Below are 14,059 nucleotides of genomic sequence, written 5' to 3'. Positions count from 1 at the left end.
TGACACTTAATAAAACGGGGCTCGGGTCAGTTTCTGCTTGACAGGCTACCAGCCGGGAATGCGCCTTGCGAGTCAATGATTAAGAGGCGGGGATCTTTCCTGGGCTCCACTATTAAACACTTCAAAGGTTTCCAAAGTCAGATAAAATGAAAAGCAAATGTGTTTCACTGCCTCTCAAATGCCTCAAATGTTTTAGCAGGTGCAAGCAATGAAACCTGCCATGGTGACAGCATTTTAGGGTCTGCAAAGTGCACCCGGCGGAATTCTGGGAATTCTGGGCCGGCTTCATAAAAATGCATGATTTCCAATGAGGAGAGGTGGCCGTCTTCAGAGCCCATCTGCATGTGGGGCACGAAAGGAGCAGGTCTCAGGGTCCTGGGGTCACGGGTCAGCTTAACCCTCTCTGCCCCAGGAGAGACCCGGGTCTGCTTGGAGCTCTGAGCATCCCCAGCTGGGAGGTCAGCCTTGTGCTGGCAAAGCAGACGGGCACAGCAGACTTTCCAACAGCACATTCATGGCCAGGTCAAACCCAAGTCCTTCTTTTTAAAAAAATATATTTTATTAATTTTTTAGAGAGGAAGGGAGAGGGATAGAGTTAGAAACATCAATGAGAGAGAAACATCGATCAGCTGCCTCCCGCACACTCCCTACTGGGTATGTGCCCGCAAGCAAGGTACATGCCCTTGACCGGAATCGAACCTGGGACCCTTGAGTCCACAGGCCGACGCTCTATCCACTGAGCCAAACCGGTTAGGGCCCAAGTCCTCTTTTTCTGGGCACGAGTACATTTCTACATGGTCTGGGAATGCATCGCAGACTACAGACTTAGGACAGATAGATGGAAGATGTTGTGCCATTTTTAAGCTTCTGTACCCCAGTTTCCTCATCTGTAAGACGGGGGTAATTGTGGCGCCCACATCATAGGGTGTTTGTGAGGTTAGCATCCTAGAAGCGCGTAGATGCCACAGCAGAATTCAATGCGTGTTCTCAATTCTTATTGTCCTGTAAGGAAAAATGAACCCGAATGTTAGCATTCTACAGCTTGGCCACTTGAGATTTTCATTTGAAATGTGCTGTAACTGAGCTTGATACGTCATAGTCACGTCTCGCATAGACATATCATGTTTTATGGTTTACGGAGGACGTTCTGAGACGTTACCTCATTCCAACCTTCCCGCGGCGAAGCTGGCACAACCAGGGATGGGGTCTCTGCTCCGCCGTGGCTCTCGCACGCAGAGTCGGACCCATCACGGTGGCCTCTGCGTTCCGAGGGCACCCATCTGTGAAATGGGCACAGAGAGGCTCCCTCTGAGTCACAGCACAGTCCACACTGAAGAGCTGGCACCAGCAACATCTGCTGGGTTCTCAGAGCTCCTGGCCCCATTGTGGGCCCCAGGAACTCAAACGCACTGGACAGATGATCTCAGTCATCTTGCAAGCGCTCGCTTCTGAGACCTCAACTTTTCTTCTTCCCCTTTCCGTAACGAGGAAGGCAGTGAAGTGACATTCCAAGAGCCAATGAAGGGGAACCCCTTCGCTCTTGCCTCGGGGAATAGCTGAGCAGAGATCGTTATCACAGAACATTCTCCTGCTTTCCTGGCAACACGGGATTACTCACCTCCCCCTCACCACGTGCTCTGCGTGCTTGGTGCTCGCCCCGGAAAGCCTTGCAGCTCAGGGGACTGGAAGTCGAGACACATCCCACAGGCCCTTCACCACATGGGCTTTTAAAAATAGGCACACTGCCCGGCCCGCATGGTGCCGTGGTTGAGCATCCACCTATGAACCAGGAGGTCACAGTTCAATTCCTGGTCAGGCCACATCCTCGATCCCCAGTGGGGGGCGTGCAGGAGGCAGCCGATTCATGATTCTCTCTCATCATTGATGTTTCTATCTCTCTCTCTTCCTACCTCTCTGAAATCCATAAAAACATATTTAAAAAAAAATAAAAATAGGCGTACATATCTTTTAGTTTTTCTCTATATAATTTGTACTTCTAGTAAACAAGGGATCATTCTAGACCCACAGCGTTACCACACGCTAATCTGTAGCCTAGCGTGACCTCTAGAAGCATCTCACTACCCAGCCACACAACCCCCCATCTGCTCTACGGCCTGTCGACACACAGTGGAGATACCCTCCTACAAAATCATGGTTAGTGTTTCGGCTCAAACATCCCTTCTCTCCTGCCCCGCCCCCGCCACCACCGCAGTCCACCCAAAAACCATGTTAGACTCAGGTTGGCCTCTACTCTGCTCCCAGCACACGCCAGCCATTAACTATCCACTCATACCTTTCTAACCATGCTATTTAAGGACACAGTTGTAAGATGTATGTAAAGGGATCATTGCTAGGACATTCTTTATAGCATTGTTTATAATAATGAAAGATGCAAAACATCTGAAGTGTCCAGCATTAATAACATTTGGAACAACCATTCGCTCAATGATGTGGCTGTTGTGTACAGGAAAACACACTCATGTGTCATGCTAATTACACATGAGCATGTGGTAAAGTCTAATATATGTCTAGGGCGATCCCTTGTTTACTAGAAGTACAAATTTTACTCATATATATTACAAGATAGGTAGGCCCATTTTTAAAAGCCTATGCGTATGTACATGAGTTGGTTTATCGTGTCTCCTGCTCAGTAATATGATACCAAATTTAACTTGTTCTTCCGTTTCTGTTCTCAGTCCTGTACTTTTAGATTTGCTATGGTGTTCCATGTTCTTTCTTTGGCCCATCCCTGTTTTCTGATTTCTCTACAGAAAACACCATTTCTTTTGTTATATTAAAAATGCTTTTCTTAGCTAAAAAAGTACTTAGCGTTTCATGGCTGAGAGTGGCTCTGGAATTTATCTAGTCTGATGGCCCTCGTACAGTTGGGTAAACTGAGGCCCAGAGAAGTGAAGTGCCTCCACGAAGGTCCTCAAGCCAATCTGGTGGCAGAGACCAGGTCCCCAAACCTATCCCAGTTCTTCCATGAAGGCCTGTGATGCCACAGGTTTTATTTTTTATAAACATGGAAGGACCCCTTCCATGAGGCCGCATGCACGGGACCCCCCACCTCTCCCTGAAACGGGGCATTCCTCCACTGGCTCAAAAGCAAACGTGCCTCCTCCTGCATCCACTCCACCCGCTCCCCCGGGTGAGGAAACCAGCGGCGCACCGAGCAGAAGTGCCCGGACGCAGGGAGAGGCGTCGCCCCAGATGTCAGCACATTATTCCTGTTCAGGCTACTGTTCCGTGTGCGGAGCAAGTGTGGGGCGCTGCCCTGCCCTCAGCCCGCGCTACCCCCGGGCTCATCCTGGCCCCCGGTTAATGAATAACGTGGTCAAATGAATGGGCAGAGATTGTATCAGCCTGTTTCAAAGTTATTTTTTTCCTAAAACACCCTAAGCATTTGTGGCTTTTCCGTTTCACTCATCATGACTCATTCATTTGCTGGTGCTGAAATGGAAGGTGGCTGTTCTGTTGAATTGCAGTGATTTTTCCATCCAGGAAAGGAAAGAAGCGGTGTCCTGACAGGACCCTTTGTGCAGCTGAAGGTCCCGGTGAGGCCATAGCCGCAGGGATGGGAAGGAGAGGAAGGCTGGGTTGTAGCTGAGCGCCTGCCAAGGCCTTCAAGAGCAAGTTCAAGCTGGTGCTAACAGCGTCCACCCCTCACTAGGGCTCGGTGCTCCACCTTCCCCCACCTTCACCTCGTCGCGGGCATCCCCACCAGCCTCTGCACCAGGCCTGGGCGTTCCTCTACAGACGGGGAGACGGAGGGTGGACAGAGAGGCTGAGTGGATTCCCAAGGTCACACAGCTAGTAAGGTGGCCCTGCCCCTAGTTCAGTGTTTCCCCCTGTACTAGCCTCAGGGGGGATGTAAGGAGCTGGGGGACCCCATTGCTCCATCATAGGAGGCAGAAGGAACACTTGGAACCATTTAGGAATGAGAGTAGAAAAATCAAATTATAGACAACGCCCCAACCTCAGAAGCTCCACGCTTGGGGCTCGTATCACAGGCAACATTTTTTTTTTTTTCCTTCTCTAATCTTTTCCTTTTTAAGCCTTACATTATCCCCAAGTCTCTGAATTCTCACTTCTGGGATTCTGTTCCATAGAAATAAAAGCACGATTCCCTAAAGATACGCATGTAAATTTAAACATATAAGGATGTTTGTTAATAGCCTAAAATAAAAATGAATTCTCTTCCGTGGAAGAATGGCCAAATAATGTCCCAGATATGATGGGCCAAGGTGGGGTCACGAAACAAGATTGAAAATGGAGCCTCTCCGAATTCCCCCATGGGTGTGGCCACCCCGGCCTCTCTCCAGGATCTCCGCCTCATCCTGCCAACCAGGGGCCCAAAACAGAACTCAGGGACGGACTTGGCCGAAGCCGAAAGGGCTGAGCAGGCTACCTCGTGGGCCTTGCGAAGGTCCCTCCTATCCGTTTGCTCCCATGTCCTTGGTGTAAAAGAGAACAGCACTTCCCTGTGGGTAAGCCACTGCCGGGCTCTCTGTCCCGCGGTGTCCCTGAGCGGCGAGGCCTCACAGCTCTGACTCCTGGCTCCCTTTGCCCTGGGCTTCAGGGTGGCTGTGTCCGCATGGTCCCTATCACTCTGGGCGGCTTGCCACCGTCATCGGCCACTAGCCCAGCGCCGTGAGAAGAGCTGCCACTGAGCTGGATGACACTCTGAAGCAGTATCTCTGGAGGTGCCACCCTGCTGGCCCAGGACAGTCACTGGGCAACTGCCTCAGGGCTGCCGCTCACCTGGACAGGAGGCCCGACAGTGACATTGACCTGGCAAACAGAGTGTTCCTGTGGACGGCCGGTGAACCCCATGCAGATGCAAACAGCTTGTTTCAGAATGGCCAGGCGCGTCCTCTCTCTCTCTCTCTCTCTCTCTCTCTCCCTCTCCCTCTCCCTCTCCTTCTCCTTCTCCCTCTCCCTCCCTCCCTCCCTCCCTCCCTCCCTCTCTCTCTCTCTCTCTCTCTCTCTCTCTCTCTCTCTCACACACACACACACACACACACACACACACGGCTTATTGTTGCCTTCAAAAACAAATTTAAAACACATTTATGGAGTTAACAGACTGTGAGAGAGGGTTTTTTTTTTTAAATAAAATTAACTTGTAAAGGTTTCAGGATGTTAACAAATGATCAATGAGACTGTTTCATAATTGATTTTAAAAATTCATTAGGAACACAGTGTGGCTTTCTTATTAACTTTGACTTTAGCCTCCAGTTGAGCCTTTGTTGCACTTGAGTGGACCCAGGAAGAAGGGTTCTTGTGGTCACTGGGTCTGAGCCTCGCTCTGGGACCTCGCCCTTGACTGCAAGGCTTTCATTGACGCATTGGCCCTGGGATCCGGTTTGGTAACCTTCACGCCAGTGGGGAGGTGAGGAGAGGAGAGGGCGTTTCAGGAGACTCAAGGAGTCCTCTAGGTGCCTCCTGAGCCCACCTCATCTTCCCAAAGTATTCCCCGTGCGCAGTGGGCAAATGTCAGGGTGAGGTACCCACACTCTCAAGGCCCACTGCTCTTCTAGATGGGTACAGGGCTGCCTTCAGCCTCCATCCCGTTCCAAATATCCCCATGACAACACCTTTTCATCCATCCATCCATCCGTCCATGCATTCATTCATGTAATATTCATTGAGTTCCTGCTAACACCGGATACTGGAAAGTTCACTCCCTATATCTCTCTTTTCACGTGTTTCTTCCCCAAGAAGGGACAGAAGCCGGAGCCCAGGGGTCTCAGCAGAAAGCGGCTGCCAGCTGGTGGCCAGTGACGGCCAGGACTTTCTGTCCCTCGGAAGGAAATTCTGGGAGGCAAGTCTGTAGGCTTCTTTGAGGTCCTGGGGGTAGAGTCCCCCATTGCTCATCATTCTCACCCCTGCCACATTGTTTTCTTTTCCTTCGTAGCATTTATTATCCTTGACATGTTCTACATGTGCTACATTTCTCATTTCTCATCTCTCCCACCAAAATGTAAGCTCCACACATGTAAAGATTTTGTTTTGTTCATTGGGATTTCCCTTGTGGCCAGATTGGTGCCTGGCACATGGTTGGCAATCAAAAATATTTGGTTTTAGGTGGACAGATTGGAGGATGGATGGATAGATGAGTGGTTGGATGAATGGATTGATGGATGGAAGGAAGGAAGGAAGGAAGGAAGGAAGGAAGGAAGGAAGGAAGGAAGGAATAAATGAATGGATGGGTGGGTGGATGGATGGATGGATAAATGAATGGATGGGTGGATAGATGGAAGGAAGGAAGGAAGGAAGGAAAGAAGGAAGGAAGGAAGGAAGGAAGGATGACGATATGGTTCTTGCCTTTGATGAGCTTTTAGTTTTGTGAAGGAGACTATGAATTAAAGAATGATGAAGAATGTAAGAAAAGGCTCTGGCCTGATCCGGATGGGAAAGAGAGCCTCACTTTGAGGAAGTGGCACGAGCTAAGGTCGGGGAGTGAGGAGGAATCCACTGGAACATACAAACGGTCCCTCTCTGTATGGTTTTGAGTTGTGTCAACTTTGCTCTGCACTCCCCCTCTCTACCTGCTTCTCCCCAGGAAGAAGTAATGAGCAGGAGCCCAGGTTTCCCAGGAGGATGTGGGCTGCCAGCTGTTGGCCATGACTCCCAGAGAAGAAAGACAGGACTCGTGCTTCCCCCATCCTCCCAACCATGTCCCAGATACGATGGGCCATAGCGGGGCTGCAAAACAAGGTCGAAAACATAACCAGCCAAATGGTGCCAGCTGGGGAGGGGCTTCTTTCAAAACTTAAACAGCGCTTTTGGGGGGCCTAGAGATCAATGAGTGCCCCGTCTTCCCCTGGGGTCCTTTCCGTGCATCCCCGTGCAGAGGGAAGAGCACTCTCATGCTGTCAGCGCCCTGGGTTAAGGCTTGCTCTGCTCCTTCCCAGCTATGTGGCCTGGGTCTCAGGCAGGGTTTGCTCTGCCTTATGGTTTGATCTCCGCTGCTGAATTCGGTCTGGTTTGCGTCTTTGCCCCCGACCTGACCAAGTCTAGCATACCGGTGGCTGCAAGGATCTGAGGAAGACCCGTGAGAGAGGGTGTGAGAACCCTGCCCTTGAGGAATTCCCTGTCCTGTTGGAGAGGTGAGGCTCCTATAAAGTCAAGCCAGGCCCAGGCCCTGCTCAGAGCTGCTGAGTGAACCGGGGAGTCAGAGGGAGGAGCTCAGTTCACTCTGAAGCCACCAGAGGGGTCGCAAAAGGAGGCAGGGCTGGGTCTCCGTGTTAAGGTCCTCCCTCAGCCCCGAGAAAATAAACCCTGGATGGCAACGGAAACTCAACTCAAACTGGCTTCTGGGGAGAACACAGGGTACTCTCAGCCCGTGTCATTGAAAAATCCTGGAGTCAGGCTGGATCCAGCTCTCAGGAGCCTACCTCCCCTCCTCAGCTGTTGGTGGCAGGAAGGCCTTCTGCATAGGTCGCTCTGGACTTCCATCTTCTGGGTCAAGTCCACTGTCAGGGGAGCTCGGCTTTCCAGAGATCTCTGGCCAGAGCCCTTGCCTGGGCTGGTTCTGATTGGGCCCCAGAGAAATGTGATGTGTTGATTGGCCAGGCCTGGTCATGTGCTCACCCTGGAGCTTGGGGGTTGGAATCCACTCCCATCAACCACGTGAACTGAGAACCTGGGAGCCAGGCTTCTGCCTGGAACCTTAAGACTTTCTCCGTTCACCACAGGAGCCGTTATATATTGCCCTGCTCTTAAAAGTGAGAAAATGGGGGTCCAGAGAGATGAAGCAACTCTCCCCAAAACACGCAGACGTTTGGAGCAACGTTTCCCACCTCGTGTAACCATTCCGCTCCAAATAGTGTCCTGAAAAATCACCATTTCTGTCTGCACTCTTGTGAGAGAGGTTGTAAGAAGGGTGTATAGACGAAGGAGGCTTTAGTCTGAATAATCACATCACCTGCCTTGGGGGCTACAGAAAGCTCCACAGCCTTCTCCATAGAGCTCAGAGTTATCCTTCGTGTACGGCCCCCCTCTCCCTCCCACCACCATTTTTTCTTTTTACTCTTACTGGGTTGGAATTGAAACATTATTGTCCTAACTATTAGTTTCAAGGGAAAATTGTAATTGCTTCTAGACCCACTCACTGGCTTCAAGAGCGCTTTAACCTTTAACTTTCTCAGTACAAAAGGAGGCTTGCTGGGCGGCGAATCTAACAAGACCATCATTTATCGCTGGCAGAGTTCATTAGTCAATGGTAACAGTTTAATTATTAGCATTTTAATGCATGCGCATTGAACTAGACAGAACAGCGAGCTTTGGGGGACAGAACAAGACTTCCGAAATGGAGCTGAATTAGCCCGCACAATTGCTTGTATTGTGGCATGTTATTAAGACGAGATGATTAAAATGCAAGAAACAAATGGGTCCATGTATTTAGCCAACACAACAGCACTGGGCTTCGTGGTACTGAGGGAGGCTTTTTTTTTTTTTTTTTAGCTTGAATTTAAAAATCTTTATTTTATTTTTCCTGCTTCAAACTGTGGGCTAAGAGGATATAAAGGGGATATTCATTTTGGTCTGCTTACTCTGATGGTGGCTTTAATAAAGAGAGAGGAGGGAGGGAGCCTGCAAGTGGTCAGAGGGGCCCAGCCCGAGAAGCTACCGTATGGGCTCCAGGCCCTGGGTTCTGGCTGCAGGGGAGAGTCACCTGGAGGTTCTTTAAACTGCTCCATCCAGCCCTAACCGGTTTGGTTCAGTGGATAGAGCGTCGGCCTGCGGACTGAAGCGTCCCAGGTTTGATTCTGGTCAAGGGCATGTACCTTGGTTGCAGGCACATCCCCAACAGGGAATGTGCAGGAGGCAGCTGATCAATGTTTCTAACTCTCTATCCCTCTCCCTTCCTCTCTGTAAAAAATCAATAAAATATATATTTTTAAAAATAAAATAAAATGAACTGCTCCATCCAGGAAATCTAACATTCCGACGGTCTGGAGTGGGTTTTTTTTTTCTTTTTCTTTTTAACTCTCCAGACCATGCTGACCTGTAGTCAGGGCTGAAAATAGGGCTCCACCTCCCCCTGAGACGAGGTGGATCACTTACCCACATTTGTCAAATAAGAATAAGACTGGCCAATGGAGACAGTCTAGTCACAATAGCCCCAAAGGGGAAACAATCCTAATGTCCGTCGACAAATGAATGAATACACAAAATGCAGTGTCCACACACAAAGGAATATTATTCAGTCTTGAAAAGGAATGAAATTCTGATGCACGTTACAACGTAGATGAACCTTGAAGACAGTATGCTTAAGTTAAAGAAGCCAGGATCAAAAGGACAAATGCCGTATGATTCCATTTACACGAGGAACGTAGAACAAATTCATAGAGACAGAAAGCAGATTCGAATTTACAGGGGTCTGTGGAGAAAAAAGATTGTGGGTTATTTTTAATGGGTGTAGAGTGTGGGGCGCAGCTACAGTGTTTGGACAGGTTCAAGCCTTGGACTGATGAGAGGGCACAGTCCTCTCGTGGCCACGTGCAAGTCCCAGCGTGGAGGGCAGAGCCCTGCCAGCACAATGATACCCAACAGCTGTAGTTGTGAGCTTGAACCTATGGTCCGAACACGTGGCCCCACATGCCTAAGTGATATAGGCTGCAAGTAAACAAAGCTTGATCAGGTGCATGTAATTGAGGAGGATCGAAACCCACGAGAATGCTGTAAACATCTTGACCACGCCCTTACTTTGCCTCGTGGCATCAGCTATAAAATAAAGACACAGCTTGTAGTCCGTGGCGCTGCTGGCTCCCCGTCAGGGAAGCAGCGTCCCTCCGAGTCCCAGCTTTCATTCTCTTGTCTGTCTTTTCTCAATCCTTCACCGCCCCCTCTCAGGGTCACCGAACCTGGCTGAGCTGGCGTGGCACATAAGGCGCCCTGGGGCTGAGTATGCCATGGCTGTGCCGGCTCCCTACAGTAGAGTTTTTGTTTGGGATGATGAAATCGTTCTGGAAATGGATAGTGACGATGCTGGTAGTGTTGTGAATGCACTTAATGCCACTGAATTGTACACTTCAAAATTGTAAAGATGGTAAATTTTATGTTAGGAATAGTTTACCATAATAGACAATGGAATCAAAGCGTGTTATCAAATGAGATTATAAGCTTAAAATGGTGTTCGCATTTAGGTGGTAGTAATATTCTTTATTTGTTTTAATCATATTGTTTTAATAAGAGGCTACCCTACAGACAGCTGAGAAGGTTAATTAATAATGTCAAACCCAAATGAGTATAATTAATGTCACTTAGCAAAGGCCTTCACTTGACTCAAAACATATTTTCTCTCTGGGGTAATTGTGGCCTGATTTTTCCAAACAGTTTCTATTTTGACCGGGAGGCAGGAACTATTAGAGAATCTGGAAAGAAATGGAAAAGTCTTGCAAACTGCGGCTCATGAGCCACATACAGCTCTTTGGCCCCTTGAGTGTGGCTCTTCCACAAAATACCACGGCCGGGGCGAGTCTATTTTGAAGAAGTGGCGTTAGAAGAAGTTTAAGTTTAAAAAATTTGGCTCTCAACAGAAATTTCAATCTTTGTGCTGTTGATATTTGGCTCTGTGGACTAATGAGTTGGCCGACCACTGGGCTAGACGTTCATAGTGTCGTCTCACGCATTGTTGGTGGCACCCACATACTGGCCTCTTGGAAGTAAAAGTCTGCAAGCCCTACCATGGCCTCTCCTAAGACAGTCATCAAAACAGACAAGGTGTAACAAGTAATAATTATAAGAGCCAACGCCGGATGAATCTTTTATAAAGGCCAAGCTTCTGCTGTAAATTACGGTCAGAAGTGGTTGGAAGCATGGAAGGACAAAGAGGTAGGAGCCCTCCCTTGGCCAGGCAAGAAGTAACTCAGAATCCCAAAGAATTTTCTGTTAGCTCTTTGCTTCTGATTCAAGCAGTATAATCTGACCCAGAGAGTCTGTGGGTTGGTGGGGATTTGGGCCTGACTCCAAGCCTATGAGGATGTCACTTTGGTTCTGGGCTGACACCCAGACTGATAGGCAATGGAGGTTCTAACAAACCTACCATCCGACATGTCTACTCATCTTGGCTGAGAAGTCTCCCAAAGCCCATGGAACTGAGTCCCACCTTGGTCATAATCATATCTCAGTGATGCCCCCACCTCCCATCGATGTTTGGGCCATGGAACTTCCTGGAAAGCTCGCCAAGGCCAACTAGTTGTGGAGTCAACCTAATAGGCAGAGCTGGGATTCAAGCAGAGTACACTGGAGTCCCTCCACTTTACCCATTCCTTAATTGCCCTTCATGTTTGGATTTCAGCCTCAAACATCACTTTAGGCAGCCTTTCCAGAGTATGCCCTGTACCACCCACCTGTTGGAGAGTGGGAATTTTTGAGCATGCTTCCAGAGAGGCCGTGGACTATGCCCCAGATAGAATTGTCAGTGCTGACACCAGGCCAGGCCTTGAGATATGGTCTCATGGCACCTTTCCAGCACGTAGCCTTCTTTCATAGAACACTGTCAGCTTTCTGAAGAACAGGATGACCCTGTGAATAACATGGTCGTCATTGGCATGATCCTGACGTTGCTTGGGAAAAACTGTTTTGTCTTGGGTTACTGGTTCTGCAAAAACCGGATGTGGTTAATGTGCTTAAAAGCGGTCCTACACAAAGGGTCGCTGCTGCTCTCTGGTCTCCCTGCGTGGAGAATGGCAGAGCAGTCGCTGGGTCGCCCGGCCGCCCGGCTAATAAAGGCTCCCTAAATTTTAATTTGGTCTGGGCTCCAGTGGTCATTCACTCACATCCGATCCACAACACCACCAAGTTTAGGTGTCATTCCTCTCTTGTAAGATCCTGCTCTTCACCTGCACAACATTGCCCACACCTGCAACCTCTCGGTCAACGTCAGCCTTCCCTGTTAAGGTATAAGAACCATGGAAACAGGGATGGTTTCTGGAGAATTCCCTGCTCTAATTTTAGGGCCTCTAGGGCAGTGGTCGGTAAACTCATTAGTCAACAGAGCCAAATATCAACAGTACAACTATTGAAATTTCTTTTGAGAGCCAAATTTTTTAAACTTAAACTTCTTCTAACGCCACTTCTTCAAAATAAAATCGTCCAAGGACGTGGTATTTTGTGGAAGAGCCACACTCAAGGGGCCAAAGAGCCGCATGTGGCTCGCGAGCCGCAGTTTACCGACCACGGGCCTAGGGTAATGACTGGCAAATAGTATGTACTCAGTAAAAGAGAATGAACTCAGCTTAGCTTCCATGTCTGAGCATCTCTACAAGGAGGTGCAAATGCAGAAAAGAAAATAGAGGAAAGGTCCTGATGTACAAAAACAAAAGAGGATCAATCTGAGAAATAAGAGAAAAATACTTCCCTGAGAAACTGGTAGTGCAGGAAGCAGGGAAATTTTTAGGAATTTGTTTCATTTGTATTCTCAACACCTGATATAAGAGCAAGTGATCACTTAAAAAGAACATCTGAGATCAGGAAATTCTACAAAGTGATGAGAAGTACTCAATTGTACTTCTCATCACTTTGTACTATTTGTTGCTGTCAATTGCTAAGTTGACAGCAACTAATAGTAGCTTGAAAACTTTTAAAACTGTAAATCAATGAAATACAAAATACGGTCCAAGACATTTTCCCAGAATAAAGAAATGAATATGTTGAAAGTAAAGATTTTTAAGAGGATTAAATAGATTAAATTATTATTTGTTACAAATGTAAGTAATAAAAAAGGATGGAAGATAAAATAATCTAACAAGTAATAAAATCTTTGTAAAACTAAAAAAGAGAGAAAGAAGGCAGGAGGAGAGGAAGGAAAGAAGGAAGGAAGTCTTGCAATCTAAAGGGATCCCCGAAGATTGTACAATATTAATTAAAATGGCCAATATATAGAAATAATCTGGTAATTGTGTTTTAATTTTAGGTAATGGGAAATTCTGTAATTCTACCCAAGAAAGGAAGACCTGTCTGGCCTCAGAAGTCTCCTCAGCAACACAAAGCAAAAAGATGGCATAGCACTGGCCATTGTTGGAGCCCCCCACCCCATGAAAAAATTGCAAGCAATAATATATAAAACTTAAAGTACACAAATAATCCTAAGTATACACCCTAAATTAATTTTCAAAAAGAAAACACCCATATAATCAGCACTTCATAAAGAACCAGAACCCTTGTCATGCCTGGACAGCTACTCTGTACCCCAAACAGGAACCACTATCCTGACTTCTAACACCATAGATTAGTTTAGCCCCGTGGTCGGCAAACTGCGGCTTGCGAGCCACATGGGGCTCTTTGGTCCCTTGAGTGTGGCTACCACGGCCTGGGCAAGTCTATTTTGAAGAAGTGGCGTTAGAAGAAGTTTAAGTTTAAAAAATTTGGCTCTCAAAAGAAATTTCAATAGTTGTACTGTTGATATTTGGCTCTGTTGACTAATGAGTTTGCCGACCACTGGTTTAGCCTATTTTAGAGCTTTATATAGATGAAACCATTCATCGTTTATGTCTGGCTTCTTTTGTTGAACATTGTGTATTTTGCATGTAGTTGTGGTTTGTTCATTCTCATTACCATATAGTATTCTGTTGTATAAATATACTGCACCCATTCTATTCTACTGCTGGTGGGCATTTCATTGATGAACATTAACTGCCTTTTGATGAACATATGTATGCATTTCTGCTGGGTGCATATTTACAAGCGGAAATGCTGCATCATGGGTAGACATATGTTTACATGTAATGGATACTGCCAAACCAATTTTTAAAGTGATTGTACCAATCTGCATTCTTATATGAGGGTTCCAGTTGCTCCACTTCCTTCCAACATTTGGTATGTCTGTCTTTAATTTTAGTCATTCTGGCAAGTGTGTAGTGGTATCACAATGTGGTTTTAATTTGTATTTCTCTGATGACTAATGCTTTTTATATGCTTATCAGCAATTTGAATATCCTCTTTTTGAAGTGTCCATTCAAATTTTTCACTCATAATACTCTTTTATCTTAATTACTATTTTTTAAAATAACATCTTGATATCTGGTAGTATAAGTCCTTCATTTGT

The 14,059-nt window shown here is 47.2% G+C and overlaps 1 long non-coding RNA gene across 3 annotated transcripts in view; it reads right to left on the bottom strand.

Moving 5' to 3' along the window:
• Positions 1–597: 597 nt before the first annotated feature.
• Positions 598–14,059, bottom strand: part of LOC307113046 — a 62,894-nt gene continuing 49,432 nt past the window's right edge. Inside the window, exons 9-10 of one of the 3 annotated variants that reach the window (XR_013814784.1) lie at positions 1,160–1,280; positions 598–1,002 (exon numbers count right to left, since the gene is read on the bottom strand). This is a non-coding gene — a long non-coding RNA (uncharacterized lncRNA). Of the gene's footprint in view, positions 1,003–1,159; positions 1,281–5,026; positions 9,392–14,059 lie in introns of those variants that run through there. The other 2 variants (XR_013814785.1, XR_013814786.1) reach the window with 2 other exon arrangements.

The sequence above is a fragment of the Cnephaeus nilssonii genome, assembly GCF_951640355.1.
Source record: "Cnephaeus nilssonii genome assembly, chromosome: 16".
NCBI classification, from domain to species: Eukaryota; Metazoa; Chordata; class Mammalia; order Chiroptera; family Vespertilionidae; genus Cnephaeus; species Cnephaeus nilssonii.
Note: the sequence above shows the minus strand (reverse complement) of the source record. Positions and strands in the feature narration are given on the sequence as shown.